The sequence below is a fragment of the Sminthopsis crassicaudata genome, chromosome 3 (assembly GCF_048593235.1).
Source record: "Sminthopsis crassicaudata isolate SCR6 chromosome 3, ASM4859323v1, whole genome shotgun sequence".
In the NCBI taxonomy this organism is placed as follows: Eukaryota; Metazoa; Chordata; class Mammalia; order Dasyuromorphia; family Dasyuridae; genus Sminthopsis; species Sminthopsis crassicaudata.
The window spans coordinates 342,823,974-342,844,759 of NC_133619.1; the positions used below are offsets into that span (position 1 = coordinate 342,823,974).

Here is a 20,786-nt window from a genome sequence, read left to right on the forward strand (position 1 = left end):
GGATTACAAAAATGAAGTGGTTTGTCTCAGGAGATAAGACACTGTGCTTCCCTTCACTAGAGATTTTAAAAGCAAATACTAAATGAACACTTGTTGGCTTTGTTGTAGAGAGGATTATTTTTTAAATATACTTTTCTTGGTATATTTTTTTTGAGTTGTTTGGGCTACTATTTGAACAAAGTAGAGATTTTATTTTTATTTTTTTTTTATTCATTTTTCCAAATTATCCCCTCCCTCCTTCCACTCCCTCCCCCCCCCCCCATGGCAGGTAATCCCATACATTTTACATGTGTTACAATATAACATAGATACAATATATGTGTGTAAATACCATTTTCTTGTTGCACATTAAGTATTAGATTCCGAAGGTATAAGTAACCTGGGTAGATAGACAGTAGTGCTAACAATTTACATTCGCTTCCCAGTGTTCCTTCTCTGGGTATAGTTATTTCTGTCCATCATTGATCAACTGGAAGTGAGTTGGATCTTCTTTATGTTGAAGATTTCCACTTCCTTCAGAATACATCCTCATACAGTATTGTTGTTGAAGTGTATAGTGATCTTCTGGTTCTGCTCATTTCACTCAGCAACAGTTGATTTAAGTCTCTCCAAGCCTCTCTGTATTCCTCCTGCTGATCATTTCTTACAGAGCAGTAATATTTCTTGGTATATTTTTTAATGTCACTATATCTCAATATGTCACTGAACACTCTTTCTCCCAAACAGCCACCCTTTTTATAAAGAAAGAAGGTAGTATAAGCAGTTCAACAATCCAGCTAAATGTCAGATATTATATAGAAGTAAGGAAAAGAGGTATCACTTCATGTCTCTTTGGAGCGCAGCCTGATCATTTTAATTTTACAGTATTCCTAAAATCACATACGAAGAACGAGGAAGGGATTTAATTCAATTTGTCATTTTACATGACAAAACCGAGGCCCAAAGAGGTTAAAAGGCTTGTCCACAGTCAGGTAGTGAGTTGTTTCAACCAAGAGTCTTTTGATTTTAAATTAAATAATCTTTTCATTGTACCACAATATTTCCAATGTTTGTTGTTCTTTCTAATTGAATCATTTATTGTAGTTGTATATGTTGTTTTTCTGGTTTTAATTACTTAGTTTTGCATCAGTTCATATTATTATAGTCTAACCATGCTTCTCTGTATTATTTCTTATACTGATCAATCATATTCTATTAAATTCATGTATCACAGTTTATTAATCATTCATTCTTCCAACTGATGAGCGTCGTTGTTTTCATTTCTTTGCTCCTACAAAGCATGCTGCTATAAATATTTTGTGCATTTGGAGCCTTCAAAAAAAAAATCATTAACTGTATGAGGGGATTTTCAGGTATGGTTTGGAATAAATGGATTCTGGGGTTCCTTTATTATTATTTTTTTAAGCATAGCTTTTTATTTTCAAAAAACATTCAAAGATAGTTTTCAACATTCACCCTTGCAAAACCCGTTCCAAATTTTTCTCTCTCCCTTCTCCGCACTTCCCTCCCCTGACAGCAAGCAATCCAATATATTTTGAACATGTGCAGTTCTTCTATACATATTTCCATATTTATCATGCTATACAAGAAAAATCAGATCAAAAAGGAAAAAAAAATTTGAAAGATTAAAAAAGTGAAAATACCATGTTGTGATCCACATTCAGTGCCCACAGTCTCCTTTCTGGATGCAGATGGCTCTTTCGCAAATCTATTGGAATTGCTCAGTCACCTTATTGTTGAAAAAAGCCACATCCATCAGAGTTGATCATCACATAATCTTGTTCCTGTGTACAAATGTTCTCTTGGTTCCACTCACTTCACTTGGCATCAGTTCATGTAAGTCTCTCCAGGCCTCTTTGAAATCATCCTGTTGATCATTTCTTATAGAACAATAATATTTCATAACATTAATATAGCATAACTTATTTAGCCATTCCCCAACTGATAGACATCCACTGTTTCCAGTTACTTTGCCACCAGAAAAGGGGCTACTACAAACATTTTTTGTACCCATGGGTCCTTTTCCTTTTTTATGATCACTTTAGGATACAGATCCAGTAGAGACACTGCTAGGTTAAAGGGTATGCATAGTTTGATAGTCCTTTTCCAAATTGCTCTCCAGAACAGTTGGATCAATACACAACTCCACCAGCAATGGTGTTCAGTTTTAGTGTTCAGTTTTCCCACATCTCCTCCAACATTCATCATTATCTTTTCCTGTCATATTAGCCAATCTGAGAGGTCTGAAGTGATACCTCAGAATTGTTTTAATTTGCATTTCTCTAATCACTAGTGATTTAGAACATTTTTTTTCATATGATTAGACATGGTTTTAATTTCTTCATCTGAAAATTGTTCATATCCTTTGACCATTTATCAATTGGAGATGGCTTATATGCTTATACATTTGAGTCAGTTTTCTATATATTTTAGAAATGAGACTTTTATCAGAATCCTTGAATGTAAAAACTTTTTTCCTAGTCTTGGTTATGTTGATTTTGTTTGTACAAAACTTTTAAAATTTAATATAATCAAAATTACCCATTTTATATTTTATATAATGTTCTCTCGTTCTTCTTTGATCATAATTTTCTTCCTTTCTCACCGATCTGAGAAGCAGACTATCATCTCTTACTTCTAATTTGCTTATTGTGTCACTCTTTATGTCTAAATCATGAACCCATTTCGACTTTATCTTGGTATAGAGTGTTACATGTGGGCCAATGGCTATTTATCTGCCACACTATTTTCCAATTTTTCCAGCAATTTTTATCACATAGTGAGTTCTTATCCTAGAAAGTGGAGTCTTTGGGTTTTATCAAACATTAGATTACTATAGTCATTCACTACTATGTCTTGTGAACCTAAATTGTTCCATTGATCCACCACTCTGTTTCTTAATACTAAATGGTTTTGATGACTGCTGCTTTATAATATAGTTGTAGGTCTGGTTCATAAAACGTGTAAATAAAGGAATAGACTAAATATAAAACAGGTTTCTGGATATCCCCTGCTCTGTCACAGTACATATCCTCATCTTTTTGCTTATTTAATCTTGCATTTTCAGTTGCTATCTCTGTTGTGTTTATGTGTCTTCTCATTTCTTCAATCCAGATTACTACTATATACAGGGCTAGTGAACATAACTAAACAGTTACCTATTATCCTGCTATTTTGATAGAATTGAGTGATTTTGTGATCATTGGTAGCATTCATTGTCATTCTTTTTTCTCCAAGATTTGTGCCAAATGTAGAACTGAGTTCATACAATCAGTTTTAAATATTATTTCATGAATACTTATTTAAATCTCTGTCCAGAATAATTTTTTCCTCCTTTAGAAACAACAATTTCACAGAAGTATGGAAGTTAAGTCTTATTTTCATAGTTGGATAACCTGACACTCAGAGGCCCAGTGATGCCTCTACTATATACTGCATGACTTCCTCTGTGGTACATGTGATAAAATTAAGAAGCTCTAGAAGAGACCTCAGGAGCCATCTAGTCCAGGACTCCTCATTTTACAAATAAGATAGCTAAGGTTTAGTGAGCTTAAGTTTGTAGTATATTTCCATGTCAGTGATAGAAGGGACATTAGAGATTATCTAGTCATCCTCCCTTTTTTAGGTACAAATAATACAATGAGGAAAAGGAGAAAATAAGCAATTATATAGCACCTGCTGTGTGCCTGGCACATTACAAATATTATCTTATTTGATCCTCACTATAGCTCTTTGGGGTAGATATTATTATTCCAATTTTAGAGTTGAAGAAACTGAGGCAAACAGGAAGTTAAGTGACTTGCTTAAATCACCCATCTACTAAATGTCTGAGGCTAGATTTGAGCTCAATTCTTCTTGACATCAGGCCCAATGCTGTATCAGGCAACCAGGATTTCAATCCCACCTCTTTATTCTTACTATGTGACCTTGAGCAAGTAACTTAAAAAATAATAATAGATAACATTTATATGATACCTGCTATGAGCCAAACAATATACTAAGTGCTTTTTATAAATTATCTAATTTGTAAACACAACAATCCTGGGAAGTACGTGTTATTCTCTCTCTTGATTCCTCTAAGGAAATGGAGACAAAAAGTTAAGTGACTTGCTTAAGGAGAAATCATAAGTTTCTGAGGCTGGATTTGAACTCAGATCTTCTTGACTTAAGGAGCAGTGTTCTGTGTACTGTACTACCTACTTGTTAACTTCCCTGAGCTTCCTTTTTCTGTAAAATGGATGTGCTAATACTTTCAAGATTTACTTAACAGATTTGTTGTTGTGAAGAAAGTGGTTTATAGACCTTAAGACACTAATAACTTTTATTTATAAGTATTATATTTGTATCATAGCCATTCAAAGAATTGAAACTTGACCAAAATGAACCATCTGTCTAGGAGGAGGAAATAGAATGTGTGTCTTCCATAGACTGTCAGAAGAGAGGCTCTAAGCAATTATTTAGTCTAGTGAGTTATAGGGGAATGGGATGAGCCCTGTCCTTAGACAAATCAGAGCTTTAGAACTGGAAGGGATCTTGGAAGACATCTAGTCTAGACCTTTCATTTAAAAATGAGAAAACTGAGACTTAGAGAGATTGTGTTAACAGATCAATGTCACCCAGGTAGTAAGTTAGAACTCAGGTTCTATAAATTCCATTCTGTCTTTAAAAAAAAATTTTTTTTTCTGTTTATATATGTACATTCAGTTTTTTTTAAGCACATTTCCTTATAAGTTATGTTGAGAGAAAAAAAATCAGAGCAAAAGTGGAAAAGCCAAGAGAGGAAAAAAAAAAACCCAATAAAAAAATAAGTGAAACATAGCATGTATTGATTTACATTCAGTCTCCATCATTCTCCATTCTGTATTCTTTCTGTTGCCTGGTCCTATTCCAAATCAGCCTCTCCCCCTAGTGTGATCTTGATTAAGTCACATAGCCTCTCTGAACTTTTCTTGTCTATAAAGTAGGGATAATATTAGCCATTTGCATCTCCTTCACAGTCATTTTGAAGCTCAAATGAAATGTGTAGAAAACATTTTGTCAATAGTTTTAGCACTAGGAAAATGTTAATAATTACTATTAGTCCAGTGTTCTTTTTGCTATAAATAGGATGCTTTCCTAATCATAATGAATATTTTTCTCAGTTTATTATAGATGCAAATTTCATGTTTATAAACTACGAAGTATATGTTTTGAAATTTAAGAGTTTTTCTTATTTATTTTGCAGCCATGCCTGAAAATAGATGACTTAATTAACAAAGATTACTGAAGGAAAAATTTGGAATCATTAGGAGGTAAACCACCAGATTAATACTGTATATTGGGGGGATGTTTTGCCATTAGATAATTAGTACAAACCATTAATACAAAAAAAAAATGACAGTTGGGTTAAAGTTTTTTTTTCCTTTTTGATCCAGACCTATTATTTCATTGCTATAGAAACTTCCTTTTAATAGATTGGACTTGAACCTGCAATTTTGTTCCATTTTATCTCAGGATTTAGGTACGACTACTGTCACAGCTAGTGGAAAATTGTCTAAGGATGAAGAACAGGTGAAGAATCTGATTTGGACCCTCACATCAGGGAAGGCAAAATAGGAGTGAGGAGAAGGTTACATTAACAATTGTGAGAGAGAAAATAAGATGAAGTTCCACGTTTTTATACTCAACATTTGGGTGCATGACAGTCCAAATCACTTACTAGAAATTACTGTCAAATGTGTCTGGTTGAACTGCAAAAGAAATTACAAATTCATGAATGATAGTTTTGACTTTAAATTTATGAATGAAGGTAACAGATGAGGGACTTGACATTCCCCTAGCCGTGATATAAGCAGCTTTTGAATTCTCTTCATGGGAAGTCTCTGTGTAGGTCCTTTTAATTTCAAAGGGCTAAAAGTGGTTCTGAAGTGTTCTTAGCACCTGTACTATGGAATATGAGCAAATGGGGAATACATTTAAAAGTACAAAGGATCAAAAGTGAATAGAGGGGGAAAAAAGGACATAAAGGAAGAAAGAAACAACAAATGTTAATATATCCTTTAGATAAAAGGGTTTTTAAAAAACATTATTTACTCCTATATAAAAATGAGAATCAAATAGCATGAAAATAGTGTTAAATCATTCTAGTAGTTTTTTTGCAAAACATTGTCTCTACTCTTGTAGAGAAAACTTTTGTTCTAGTTCTATTTTTCAATTTTGGGGAACCATCTTTTGTCCTTGCCTGGACCTTACGTAGCTTTTTTAAACTATGTATCTTAACATTCTTTGCCACTTTTGATCCATAGTAGCATTGCCTTTGGTGAAAAGTTTTAGCAATGAAGAGGATCTTAGGATTGAGAATGATTAGATGGAAAATAATTTAAAATTCTCTGTATCAAATTCTGTTATTTTAAATTTGTGATATATATTTAAGGCATGCCATTATGACACTTAAAGATAGATCTTAAAACTTTACAGATTCTGACCAACAATTTATATTTAATGTGTAACACTAAAAAAAAAAGAATATTAAATAGTGGAGTGTACAACTTAGTTCATGTCCTTGAAAATTAAGAGCAAGAGTACTGTTAAGTGATATAAATGAATATAAATGGATATAATGGATATAAATGAATGAAAATTTAACTGTGTCGTGGGCTGACCAGCATCCATTGCTTCCATTCCTTAAAAGATTCATTTTATAGAGTATTAAATCTGGAGTTAGGAAGTCAGAGTTAAAATCCTGTTCTAGATACTGAGGCAATTGAAATTAGGACAGCAGGTGTTAATTGTGGAAATTGATTGAATCACACTGACTCTATCTGGTGACTCAATTCTGGAGCTAGTTCAGTTCTCTTTCTATTCAGTTATGGGTCTAGTCCATTTTTTCTCTCCTGTGAGACATTCAGTTCTCCCAGTGGGAATCGGGAGAAAATATTGTATTTGAACCTAGCATTGTGTGTCTAGGAAGTGGGATCACCTCTGTTTAGGACCTGTGTTACGTTGACCAGAAACCAGTCAGACCCAAAGATTTCCAAAGATGAAAAGAGTTTTCTCACAGTTGTACCTCTCAAGCAACTCATATGTCTTTTCTGAAAACTGCCTTTATATTGATTATTTAGTTAATGCTTCTGAATTTTGTCAATTGTTTATAAATACTTGGGGAAGAGTGAGTAGAATTCTTCCTTTTTCTGATTTTAAGGAATTATACCTGTTCACTCTTTTCTTCCCAACTTAGAAAGGCCCCAATCTTTCATCTAAATAAATCAGATAACCAATGGCTAATTGACAGGAGTGGATACAAAGTAGTCTAATGGTTATTATGATTCTTGGTTCTTGGAAAGGACTGGATTTACCTCTGAGTTTGATATATTTCTTTACCAAATGCTCTGTGTGTGTGTGTGTGTGTGGGTGACACTTTGTTTCAGATAAGAGTGAAATTCATTTGTCACCCATTATCTGCTTAGTTTTTGTATATTGTTATTCTCTTTGCCTGATTATGAGAAGTAGCAAACTCTTTCCTCCTCTCTATACTAGTATATTCTTCTTTGTATCATCCCTAGTATTTCTCTTCAAATCCTCAGAATCAGACCACTAGGAAGTTCTTTTTTTATTATTTAACTCTCTTAATATCCTTTGAAGACAACATTAAAGGGAAACTTGTTTCTTTTGTTCCACTAGAATATTAGTAGTCTATATACATATAATGCCCTCTAATTGTTAAAATAAATTTACCTTTCTAGATTTCTCTGGACTCTTGTGTTTGCATTTCAGAATTTTTGCCCCCCCCCTCCCTCTCCTGCTCCTTTCTCTCCCCCTCCCCCTCTCCCTTTCCTTCCCCCTCTTCCTCTCCCTCTTCTCCCTCTCTCCCTCTCCCTTTTTCTTTTTTTGTCAGAAGTGTTTAAAAGTCCTGTATTTCATTAAAAGATGCATTTTTCTTTTGTAAGATTATATACTCAGCTTTGCAGGGAAACCTATTTTCAATTGTAAGTCAATTTTGCCTTTTGGAATATAGTATTCCAAGATCTGTCTTTTGTTATAGAAACTGCCAGTTCTTTTTTGTTTCTGAATGTGGATTCTTAGAACTGAGCTGCTTCTTTCTAAATGGTTGGAATAAATTTTTAATTTAATGTGAGAGTTTTTGAGTTTTACCTGTGATATATACAGGGCTTTTCTTTTTGGAATTCCTTTTAAAAGGTGATTGGTGGATTTTTTCTGTACTTTTTGTTTGTTTATTTCTTGTCTTGATTTTCAAGTAGTTCAATGATTCTTAAATTCTTCTCCATGGCATTTTTCCTGTGGTGAAATTTTTTTTGGGTGAGATGGTTGGCTCTGATTGGTCCCCTGATTTCTTGAGCTGACAACTACTCTCTTCTCTTTCTCCTCCCTCTATTCACCCCACCGCAAAATGCTGTGTTTGATATTCAAAGCCTTGCATAATCTAGCCACCTCCTACCTTTTCAGTTTTAATTACACCTTACCCTACTCTTCAGTCCAGTGACACTGACTCCTGGTTGTTATCCATGAACAAGGCATTCCATCTTTCAGCTCTGGGCATTTTCTCTGGCTTTCCCCTATTCCTGATATACTCTTACATTTCTTTTTTAAAATTTTTTTTTTATTTTTTATTTTCTGGGGCTGGGGTTAAGTGACTTGCCCAGGATCACACAGCTAGGAGGCTATACTTTTACATTTCAGTTCTACTTATTGATTACCTGGCTTCCTTTAAGTCCCAGCTAAATTCTTATCCTTTACTGGAAGCTTAGCCTAACCTCTTTTAATTCTAGTGCCTTCCTTCTGTTAATCATTTCCTATTTATTTTGTATATAGCTTATTTTGTATATGTTTGTTTCATGTTGTAAGTTCCTTCATAGAAGTTACTGTCTTTTGTCTTTTTTGTATCCCCAGCATTTAGCACAGTGCTTGGAATATAGTAGACAATTAATGTTGATCGTATAGATAGTAGACAATGTTGATATGTAATGCATAATGAGGATGGAAAAGGGACAGCTAGGTGGTGCAGTGGATAGAGCACCAGCCTTGAATTCAGGAGGACTAGAGTTCAAATCTGGTCTCAGACACTTAACACTTCCTAGCTGTGTGACCCTGGGCAAGTCACTTAACCCCAGCCTCAGAAAAAAAAGAAAAAAAATTCAAATGAGGATGGAAAGATAGGTCAGATTGTGAAGGACTTTAAAAATCAGAAGAATTTATGCATGTATCCATTTCAGATTGTGGGGATGGAGAGGGGAATTAGGGATGCAGCACTCTTGTGATCTAGAATATCCATGTAAAACTTTTTGGTCCTCCCTTTTTACCAAAGAAAAAGTCTGAGTTATGGTATTAAAAGATGAACTTATGTTAATATCTTATAATACTATCCATATATTTTAATGCATTTCTGAATTTTTAAACTTTTCTGTGTTATCTGCTGGCCTTCTCAAATCTTCACCCCAAATTCCCATTTCTTATGCCTACCAGGAATATATTGAAACTGTGATGGAAAAAGTCATGATATGGAAGGGGTAGCTAGCTATATTTTATTCTTGAGACACTAGGGAATCACTGCTCAATCTTCATAATATATAAGTTCCTTGAAAGAGGAGGGGTCGTTGCTCCGAAGTTTGATGGGGGTTACTTGTAATCCCAGCTACCAGGGAGATTAAGGCTGCCTGATCTTTTGGGCTCTAAAGTTCTAAGTTGCAATAGACTAAGCTGATTTGGTATCTGAACTAAGTTTCACTTTAATATGGCAGATGACAGTTGACATACCTTCCCTCCTTCCCCCACCTGCACTTATTGAGGGATCTATAGATTGTGTAAGGCATGTGAACCAACTCATGTTGGAAATGAAGTGGGTCAGAGTTGGTCATCCTTGTACTAATATCATGAGCAAGATAAGGCGAGACCCAGTTATGAGAGAGACAGAGAGACACACACACACACAGATAGGGTATAGATTGTTTTGGTCTTTGTATTTTCATCCCCTGCTCCTAGAATGTTTTGCTTGATACTGAACTGGAGAATGAAATAGTTGTATCTGAGCCTTAGAAAAATTATTTTGGAGACTATATGAAGGATTTGCTCGAGTTAGAAGAAACTAGAGGCAGGGAAATCCATTAAGAATCCTACCATTAACTAATGGTCTACGCCAGAGCTGTTGAGGGCCTGAATTTAAGGTAGTGAAGTGACTCTGTGAGTGGAGAGAAAAGATCTGATGCAAGCAAGATATGTTTATAGAAGATAGAACTGACAAGAGTTTGCTATCAGTTGAATATCTGGAATGGGGCAGAATGCAAAGCATAGCATAAAGAATATAAATCTTTATGGAAAATTTCAATAGAGATAAAAGTCATCCTTCATACTTTGTTATTACCTCAAACTCAGCATATCCGAGAGTAAATTTATCATTTTCTTTCTCCCCACCTTCAAACCAGTTCTTCCCTCTTACTTTTTTTCTCCCTCTCTTTCCAGTAGTGCTATGATTTAGGCTCCAAACCCCTCCCAGGAACAAATGACTGTATGCTTCTTAAATTCTGAGATGTAACCTCCACACTCAAAAGAAATATCTATAAAAAAATTTAGTAATGTTGTTATATTTTAATTTTTGGGGGAGTAGAGTTTTTCTAATCTGAAAAGGCTTAAACTCTTAGCAGTGGCAGTTCTTTTATTTTGGGTGTAATTTTTAACCACATCCTTTTACTTAAACTTATTCCGGAAGTATTTATGTTGCAGGTGTTTATTTGATAAGCTTTGAAAAAATTTGCCATTTAAAGTTGTTTGTATTTTTGCATTAGCAAAACCTGTGTATTTTAAGTAGAATGTAAACTTTTGCTTTGTGTCAGATGTCTTCAGCCAAAATTTTACGGAATGTATTGTTTATTCTAGAGGAATAAAAGAGTAAAAAGAATAAAAAAGGAGTGCCCTGGAAAAAAAAAAAAGAGAGAGAGAGAGAGAGACATTCTGTATATCTAATAACTCTTCTATGGAACTCCTGGATATTTTTGTTTTATTTCAGCAAGTGTTGTTGAAAAATTAGGGGAGGAATTTAGGATTAATCATTTTCAGCTTGATTAGTCTGTAAGCACTGAAGGTGTAGAAATCCTGTGGTGGTGGTAGTGGTTAGACATTGAATGGTTATGAAGTTGTTTGAATGCCAAACAGGATTTTCTATATAATCTGAGAGTTTTATAGGGAGCCATGGACCTTTATTGAGTCAGAAGGAGAGGGTGATGTAGTCAGATCTGAGCTTTAGGAAAATTACTTTGGCAGCTGAGTGTAGGATAGACTGGAGTAGGGGGATACTGGGGCAGGGAGACCAACTAGAAGGGTATTGCAATAGTCTAAGTATGAAATGATTGAGGGTCCCTACCAGGTTGTTGGGTATATCAAAGGAAAAAAGGGGGAATATGCGGGAGATGACTACAAAGGTAAGTAAAGTTGACAACAGATTGGATATGGGTGGTGAGAGTGAGGGGTAAAGGATAATACCTAAGTTGCAATTTAAGAATCATCTGCAGAGATGATAATTGAATCTATGGGACTGATGAAACCACTAACTGAAATAGTATAGACACAGTATAGAAAAAGGCACAGGGCTGAGCTCTCTGGAATACCCAGTTAATAGTCATAACCTGAATAAAGAGATAACAAAGGAAACTGAGGAATGATTAGATAGGCAGGAGGAACCATATGGGTTCATGCCAAATGGGACTTTATTAGTCATTGAAAAAATTCAGATTCTTAGCCTGTTGATATCACTACCTGTTTCTCTGTTGATAATAAAAACTACTTAGGTAGCCCCAAAAGCCTCCGTAGTTCTCATTGTCTTATCTGTTCTTTCTGCTTTTATTGACTTTGATTGGTTTTCTTTTCATTGAGAAAAGAAAATTCATGGAGGACTAAGAGAGAATATAGTATCCTGATAGTAATCAGAATGAGAATAAGTTATCTAGTAATTTTTGCTATTGCTTTACCTCTGGTCTAATATAATTAATTATAGAGCTGCAACTTAGGTTTTGATATTCTTTCTAGTAAAAATAGTATATGAAATACATATGGGATCTAAGACTGTGCGTTAGACAATTACTGTATCTTGATTCTGGTATTTTTTCCTTGTATGATATCACAAAACTATGCTGTTAAGGACCATTACAACTTGGTTACATAATCTCAACCAGGCCTTCACTTGGCAACGTAATTCTTTTCTATAGCTAACTCGACCCAACATATATTCCAAACTTTTTTTTAAATTTCTTGTTAAAAACTCCTATAAATGCTTCTTCCTCATCCCCCTCTTTCTCCTCTTCTCCCATTCAGTAAAGGACCCAGACTCATTCATCACTGAATAATTGACTCTCTTTATAACAAGAGTTTCTTCTTCTCATATCACTAAGATATTTTCCTTCCTGAAGCCTTTTTTACATGAAGACATGACCAAGGCAAATCTTTCCACATTGTTCTGGATTCCATTCTGTCCCATCTTATTCAGAAGGTTGCTCCTTCTATCATTCCCATTCTCATTAAATATCTCCAATCTCTCCCTGATTACTAGCCGATTCTCTGTTGTCTATAAACACATTGATGTCTTACCTATTCTTAAAAGCAAAACAAAACCAAAAACAAGCAACCCTCACTAGATCTAGTCTTCCTTGCTTACTGTTATCCTATATTTCTCCTCTCTTTAAACCCTTTGCAATCTGCCTCTGACTTCATTCAACTGAAATGGCTTTCTTCAAAATTAACAAATTTAATGGCCTTTTTTCCTCCTTGTTTTCACTGTAGCATTTGATTTTCTTTTGTTATCCCCTTTAGGATATAGATTTTTGATATTTTGGTGACCCCTTTCTCTTGATCCTTTTCCTACTTTCCGTTGTCCATCTTCTTTGCCTTCTCTTCTTGATCATATCTATTAACCTTGGATGTGTCTCAAGGTTTTGACCTTGGTGATTTCACTGGTTCCCATGGATTCAGCTGCTACCTGCCTATTGATTATTTTTAGATCGATTTATTTAACCCTAATCTCTCTTCTGACCTCTCAAAGGTCACAAAACTTGGTGGTTCCTGAAATCAGAAAGACCTGAGTTCCAGTTTAGCTTAGATACCTTCTACTTGTGTAACTCTGGATAAATCATTTAAAATGTAAAATGGGAAGAATGATACCTACTCACAAGTTTTGAGTATCCAGTGAAATATTTGTACCAGTGAAGTATTGTAAAGTACTTAGCACCATGCCTGAAACATAGGCATTTAATAATACTTATTTCTTCTCTTCCCTTCCCTTTGGACATGTCAAACTGGATGTCTTCTAGACATTTCTAAAGAATACAATTGCTTTCTTGACTTACTTAAAAAGCCCTGGGGAAACAGACAAAAATAAAAAAACCCACCCTGCGTTAATCAGAGTTAAGACCTGAAGTAATAACAACAACCCAGAGACCTCTTTTCTCACCTGCTTTGTGGGTGTGTGTATGTAAGACAGAGAGAGATAAAAACAAAGGCAGAGAGACAGAGAGACAGACAGAGAGACAGACAGAGAGCCTGAGAGAGAGAGAGAGAGAGAGAGAGAGAGAGAGAGAGAGAGAGAGAGAGAGAGAGAGAGAGAGAGAGAGAGATTGAATATCAGCTAGTTGCCAATTTCCTGTTTGCCTAGAATGAGTCAGCACCAGTCCTAAATCTTAACAGGTCCAAGCACCTCTTCCTACTTTTAAAGCCTGGTTCTGTTCAGCCTATATAAAAACCCTTTAAAAACTCACCAGACTTTTACTGATTGGGGATGAGGGGATGTCCATTTCTACTCAGAGATCAGTGAACATTTCCATTCTCCCTTACAATCCTTAGTTTTGTAAGTATCTTCCCTTTATAAAAGCTGGCTTGATTTACTCTGTTGTTGTTGTTGTTGTTTTTGCTAAGGCAATTGGGGTTAAGTGGCTTGCCCAGGATCACACATTTAGGAAGTGTTAAGTGTCTGAGGTCAGATTTGAACTCAGGTCCTCCTGACTTCAGGGTTGGGTTCTCTATCCACTGTGCCACCTAGCTCCCCCAAGCTGCTTTTTTTTTTTTTTTTTTTTTGAGGTGGCGTGGGATTGGGTTGTAGTATTATGAACCTCAGGTCCAAAACCTAATTCATTATCTTTTCTCCCAAAGTTTCCTCTTTATTTCAGAACTCCTTTATAGTCTTAAAAATTATTGAGAACCATCTACTCCATTAAGCTTTTGTTTATATGAACTATATATGTTAATACTGTTTTATAAATTAGAATTTTTCAGTATAATTATGAAAATAATCTTGTTCTTATGGTCTACCCTGAAAGTATCTTTTGATATCTTGTCAACTCCCTCCCCACTTCTGAGGAATTTACTGATCACACTTTGAGAACCTCTGGAATAGGGCACCATTGTCCTCTGAGTCACCCACATGGACATCCTAGGTGTTATCTTTGTCCCCATATTCACTCAGTTGCCAAGTCCTTTCCATTGTATGTCACTTTTTTTTTTAATTCATTTTTCCAAATTATTCCCTCCCTTCCTCCACTCCCCCCCCCATGACAGGTAATCCCATACATTTTACATGTGTTACAATATAACCTAGATACAATATATGTGTGTAAATACCATTTTCTTGTTGCACATTAAGTATTAGCTTCCGAAGGTATAAGTAACCTGGGTAGATAGCATTGTATGTCACTTTTACAGTTTATATTTTTTTTTCTGACATAGCTAAACTTTTATCAGAAAAACCTATTGCCCCCTTCTCATTTTTATTAAATGTGTGTAAAAACTTTTAGATTTTATATTGTCAAAATCAATATGTGATCTTCATTGTTGCTTGTTTATTCCTGAACTTGCATCCTTACTTGTAAATATGAAAGGCTGTTTTCTTTATATTTCTAATTTCTGATGTTTGCCTTTGTCTGTGATGTCTTAATTGTTAAGAGCTGCATGTCTGTCTGTCTGTTTCTCTTTCTGTCTTGCTCTCTCTCTCTCTCTCTCTTGCTCTCCCTCCCTTCTTCCCTCCCCCCCTCTCTGCTGGCTTTGTTTCTGTCTGTCTCTCTTTTTTTCCCTCTGTGTGTCTCCTATATATATAATCTATAAGTTTATGACTTTCATCTGTAGCCTTCAAAATATTTTTGAAGTATTCTTGTTTACATTTAAGGAATATAAGGAAGATATACTAGCTTCCCCAAATGGCATTTTCTTAGCACATTAGGCAATGACTGCCAACTTTGTTTTGTTCCGTTTAGAGAGGAGTGAAATTTTGCTTTGTTGGTTTTATTGCTTTGGGCTGATGTATCTTTTTGCTCTTATATGACAGTAATAATTCTTCTAGGACTCTGACTTGCTCTTTCTCTGAAAATTTTACCCTAAATCAGAGATTATTTTAAACCCAAAATTTCCACCAAACAGCTGAAGTGTTATTATGTTGCATTTAACTTCACATACCTCCTGCTAGAGGAAAATCTTCAATTTCAATAAGCCATTTTGTCCTTGAGGTAGTTAAGTTGGGTGGTCTTTTAGTCCAAGAGGAATATTTTGGTTTTTTAGTTAATTGCTTAAGCTCCCTGAGCCACTTTTTTTCTCTTCTGTAAAAGGAGGAAAATTGAACTAGATGGTATCTAATATACTCTCCATTTTCTGAGCTATAATCTTGTGACCAAATGGTAACCATTAAATATAATCTCCAATATTATTCCAATATAGTGAGATTTGTTAACATTGTCTATTGCATTAATATTTCTTAAAAAGAGATCTGATTTAAATAGTCACTGTATAGACTGTTTAATTATTTTTGCACCTTGAAAATTACTTGGAGATGATTTTTTGTCTTTTGATAGTTATTTCTAAACCATTCTATTTAATACGGAGATCATATCCTGTCAGTTATTCATGTAGTAATTTCTAAATCAAACTTGTCTGCATCACTGCTTTAAAAATACTATTTAACAAAGTTAAAAACAATTTTTCTTTTCACATAAAAATTTGCCTTTTAAACAGAAAAGGAATGTTTCTTACCCCAAATTTTGTCAGTACATAACACATGTACTGAATATAAAATATATAGTACATGAAGTGACTTATTTCTTGGCATTTGAAATGGGGATAACAATCCAATAGAGAAAGAGCAGTGTCATTTCATAGCATTGTATTTAGGGTTATGGTTCAACATCTTGTAGAAAAAATTTCATTTGCCATTTGAGAATCATAGCAATTTGATAGCTGTAAGGAGAAAGAAAATTCTGCTGCATGCCTTGACATGGTGTGAAGAGAAGGGAATAATCATTTGTATAACACATACTATGTACCAATGCTAAATACTTTGCAGATATTATCTCATTTGATCTTTGCCTGTGAGGTAGGTGTTGTTATTTTCCCCATTTTACAGTGGAAGAAATGGAAGCAAATCAAGGTTAAGTGACTTGCACTTCGTCACACAACTAATAAGTATCTGAAGTCAAATTCAAATGCAGATCTTCTTGACTTTTAGTACCAGCAGCTCTATTGCACCACTTACATGCATGAGGGAGAGGATGTGTAGGTGTTGGTTGACAGTATACTTCTGTTTTCTGACACTACTATGCAATTCTTTTGTATCTCCCTCCCAGTATAGAGGTGAGGTTCCCCCCCCAAAAAAAGACTTCTCAGAGTGAATGAAATCCCATCTGTGGAAAGCATTTGTATAATGTAAAAATATAATTTTATTTTAATAAGTATATATAGGACAAACAAAAATTTATTTGTCACTTTTACCAAAATAAAGAGTACACATAAATTAATGTTTTCACTGTTCCATTGTTATGATTTTGTCATTTATTAATTCTAAAACAGTTCTATCTTTATTTTAGCTTCTGAATGATCATGTAATGGCAGACTTGTTTTGATTCTCGTAATATGTGAAAATGATCATTCACAATAGGACTAATATTATTGAGACCTACATTAAATAAGAATATAGTTTTGAGTTAATTGAATAGTTTTGGTGGTAAAGAAAAAAAAAGTTACTTAAAATCAATTCCCTCTGCACTTCTCCCTCCCATTAATTTGAGTTTATTTTGTATGTATTCTGTATTACTTAATGTATATGTACGTGTATAGGTTTACTGTAGATTGTAAACCCACTTAGGATAGGAGTTTGTGTCTTGCAAAGATATTCTTTTACTAGGAAATCACCATAGTAATCAGTATAATAGACTGAACTTTTTTTATTATAGCTTTTTATTTATAAGATATATGCATGGGTAATTTTTCAGCATTGACAATTGCAATATCTTTTGTTCCAATTTTTCCCCTCCTTCCCCATACCCCCCTTCCCCAGATAGTAGGTAGACCAGCACATGTTGAATATGTTAAAAGTATATGTTAAATACAATATATGTATACATGATGGACTGAACTTTTAATACTAAGTTAGGAGTTCTAGCTTTTAACTGCTGGATAGAACTGACTGTGACAGAGAGTCTGATGAGCTCTTATGGCAGTCATCTATCTGGGATAGAAGAATCAAGGGATTTTTTTTTGAGAATGGGGAAGATATGTGTATGTTTATAGACAGTAGGATTCAGTGCAAGTGAGGAAGAATAGGAATGATAGAGGGGGTAGGAAGAATAGGAATGATAGAGGGGGTAGTCTGTTAAGAGAGAATGGAATGGAATGGGTTCATCTGCTTATTGGGGTAGCATCAGTGGAACTATGAGAGGTTTGAAGGTCTTAGAAGCATAGCTCTGATGCTAGCATTCTCTTCAGATTTGATGTTAGGATGAAATGAGGTATTTGCAGTTTAACACTTTGGAAGTTTATTTTGCCCTAACATAGTAAGAATATGTCATGAGGATACAGAGACACTTAGCTTTTCTGTATATAGCCCTACTATGTCTTCAGATGGAAGTATCTGGTAAACTGGACAGGCTGAGATTATTCTTATGGGCTTCAGAAATCTATCATGATAGAGTGGGCTGTACTCTATTTGCCTGAGACTTTATATCCTCTGATGACTAGAAAGATGTGTCAGGTAAGCCATGCTTAATTAAGCCACAGAGGCAGCTTTGTCTTAAGTCTATCCTAGGTTGTCTGGAGGAGGGAGGGAAGCAGAGATTGTAACAGGGAAGCCAGTCCCAGTCCTGGCTAATCAATTTGTAGGCCCTGCCCTGTCCTCATGTTGCAGGTGGGGGGAAACAAATGGCACCAGGGAAGTGCTGGTCCTGTCACAAGGAGAGATGCAAATGTTGTGAAAATTAGCTGTAGAGCATGGGATGGTGAATTCATAAGGGAGAAAGCCCACTTGAGATTATATAACTTGTAATGGACCCAGTCAGCATGATTTTGAAATTTCTCTCTAGCTTTGTTGAGCAGCATATAAATAGAAGGGAAGATCCTACATGATGGAAGTAATTCAAGTCTGTGTTTGATATGGCTAGATCTTGGATAGCATAAAGAGAGGTGGGAGATCTGAGAAGATGACAGTGTGGAACTGAACTTATCAGAGGGTCAAGATGGGACGGGGAAGAGAGACTGCCAGTGCAGGACTGGGAAAGGACTATAGTGGAGGTGATTGAAAATCAAGACGAGGATGAAGAAAAATATTTGGAATTGTGAGGCTGAGGGAGAAATGGAATGACAATAGATTGTGGTCAGACAAAGGAATTTTAGAATTCATGAACATGGATGTGGAACAGTTGTAGGTAATGGCAAGACCAAGAAAAATTTTGACTTTATGTGTAGCTGAGGTGAGATAGAGAAGTAGATCATGGGAATTCAAGATGGAAGTGGGAGGCAGGGTGTTTGAGAGGGTACACTTATAGTAAAGTTCCCTGGTAAGAGAGAAGTTGGAGAGGTGACAAAGACAATGACTCAGTCACTAAACTCATAGAGGAAAAAAGGGGAACCTCTTGACAACAGTAGATGTCAGCTACCAGAATCTTAATTGACTAATAAATATGGATTGTGTAAACTTCAAATGAGAAGAAAAGAGGTTACTGAGTGATAGTAGTAGAGGGAGAGCCTGTAAGTAGCAGTGGATTATAAGGAGACTTCCTATTTCCTTTCCTTGGTGAAAGGTGTTTGAGTGAAAGCGTAGCCATCCCTGGAGAGGGTAGCCTAGGAAGATATTTATCAGGAGGGAACCTGGGCTCATTGAATGCAAGAAGATGGAAGGAGTGGAAAATGAGAAGATTTAAGATGAAATCCAGTTTGTAATCTATGGAGCAGGCATTCCAGAGGGCACAGTGAAAGGGTTGGGTAATTTTAGAGTTGAACTTTTTGGAAATAGGATTATTCATGGGGAGTCAGAGTAAGATAATCGTCCCTGGTGAATGGAGAACAGGATTTAAATATTGATCACCACAGGTTCAGCAACATTAGAATGTAGTGGTTATGATGGGGTGGAATTATATATCACTGAAGAATGAGAAAGGTTGGGTTATCATTGACTTTGAGAAGGATAGTATTGTCCCAAAACATCAGATTATTTTCTGTGACTGGAAGACAGAAGTTTGAGATGTATTTAGTCCCTGAGCAGAGACAGGGCAAACCCTATAGAGCTAGTTGTAGGTTGCAATGTGACAAATTTGCTGTTGCCTACTGCAACTGCTTTCACACCTCTGCTATTTTGGTTTCTAACGTTATAACAAATTATGTTGAGCTATACTTCCAAAATGTTGAGATTTCTCAGCCTATTGTATTTTTTGGATCCTGTCTTTTGTGAACATCTTACGACAGTTTAAACAGTTAAGAAAATATATTGATTTAATAGCTGGAGATTTCAGGTGTTTGGATGATGGGTATAACATAATTTAGCTTCTTATACCTTAGGTTTCAGGTAAAGTATACTGCTGTTTTGTACATTTCCTTTCCTTTTAGGATCCATAATATATTTTCTTTGGATATTACTGGCTAAAAAACAAACAAACAAAAACCCAAAACAAAACTCAAACCTTCCACCTTAGTTACCAAATAATCCTTTTTAAAAATATAACTTTGTTTCAATTTAATTGGTTGCCTTTGAAATTTTATGTATTTATTCATTAAAAAAAGATTATTAGGAGGAATCAGTATGGCTTATCAGACTATCAAAGGGATGGATGATAGTCAAAAAAGCCTACTACAATAACTAAAACAAACAGCAATATACCCCTCTATCTTCAAGAAGTTTTATATTCCTGGGGAAGAGGTAAAATACAACATGTAGATTGCTAAGTATGCTGATGAAACCCTATTTTATTCTTCAGTTTTTGATGGAAAAATCACTTTTTAGAAAAAAAACTAAATACAAATTTTATGTTTATCTTTGTTGATCCTGTTAAATTTTGGACTATTCTGATCTGCTGATACATATATATATATATACATATATATATATATATATATATATATATATATAATTTTTTTTGCATTTTGATTCCCTCTTCATTTATGTTTCATGCAAATTTGAATCTCAAAAATATTCACATTAGTCTTAACCTGATAAAGGGGTGATGGTGTTCTAGATTTTTACATATATAAGGTGATTATTTCATATTAACAAAGGCTACCCTAATATATTCTAAGAAATTGATTGTTGTTTTCAGGCCAGGGTACTTGTGTGTGAGGGTTGTGGTTAATTATCTAATGTTTTAATCTAAGTTATGAGTTATTGTTGAATTGTAAAGATGCAAGATCAAGAATCTTTAGATATTCCACTTGAGACCTCTAGGCTGATACTGAATATTTATGATTAGGTTTGTATTGGTTCAACCATTTGCAGTTTCTCTTAATACTGCCATTCAGTCTACGATTCACCTCCCCTAAGAATATGATAAGAAATGTCAGATTCTTTG

At 34.9% G+C, this 20,786-nt stretch overlaps 1 protein-coding gene across 7 annotated transcripts in view; it reads left to right on the plus strand.

Moving 5' to 3' along the window:
• Window positions 1-20,786, plus strand: part of NCK1 (NCK adaptor protein 1) — a 67,150-nt gene that overhangs the window by 4,406 nt on the left and 41,958 nt on the right. For 2 of the 7 annotated variants that reach the window (XM_074301609.1, XM_074301613.1), the window contains exons 2-3: window positions 5,225-5,291; window positions 5,494-5,550. The exons of 2 other annotated variants lie outside the window; for them this stretch is intronic. The gene's annotated coding sequence lies outside the window, so the exon portion shown is untranslated. Of the gene's footprint in view, window positions 1-5,224; window positions 5,292-5,493; window positions 5,587-20,786 lie in introns of all 7 variants that reach the window. 3 more of the 7 variants (XM_074301610.1, XM_074301612.1, XM_074301611.1) reach the window with 2 other exon arrangements.